The following is a 774-nucleotide window of genomic DNA, read 5'->3' on the forward strand; positions in this document are numbered from 1 at the left end:
GAGAGGGAAAGAGAGGGAGAGGGAGGAATAGGGGGAGAGAGGGAGGGAGAGAGAGAGAGAGAGAGAGAGGGAGGTTTACACCACAGTCATCAGGGTCATTCAATAACACCAATAGAAATATGAAATGTAAGTCCCCCAAAAATCCCCATATGTCTAAATATGGAGCTCTCATAATAAATGCTTAGAATTTAACATGAGACATTTATGATATGCACATGTACCCATATATGAGTTATCATGTGCCTTTAATATAAAATCTTTTTACTGATTTTAACTGATAAAAACCATCCCAAAGGCTTATTTAGTGGCTGTTCTGGAGCTTTTGACCTTCATCAGTAGATCGAGTTGTCACATTTTCATTTTCTGTGAGCTCTTAAATGATTTCCTGTCCTCGTTGGCAAAAAAAGTCTCACCAGAAGGTCAATTTAGCAGCTGTTGTTTCATATCAGTTTCATTTGTTTAGTGCCAGTTCACAACACAAGTCACCTCCAAGCGCTTCACTCAGTAAAGTGAAGACCTTACAGTGTTATATGATCAAGAAAACCCCCATTAAATCCAACGAGTCCCTTTGAGCAGCTTTTTTTTTTCAACAGTAGTCAGAAAATGACAGTAAGGCACTTCCAGCAGAACCAGGTCCAGGGAGGGCAGACGTCTGTCTCTACCGGTTGGGGTGAGGGTGGAGGGGACAGAGAAAAGGGTAACAGAGAGAAAACAGACAAACAAGACGATTCAGATCTTTGCCTTTTAATAATATACTAATAGCAAAAAACTGAT

Source organism: Stegastes partitus, unplaced genomic scaffold, assembly GCF_000690725.1.
Source record: "Stegastes partitus isolate 25-593 unplaced genomic scaffold, Stegastes_partitus-1.0.2 Scaffold920, whole genome shotgun sequence".
NCBI lineage: Eukaryota > Metazoa > Chordata > Actinopteri > Pomacentridae > Stegastes > Stegastes partitus.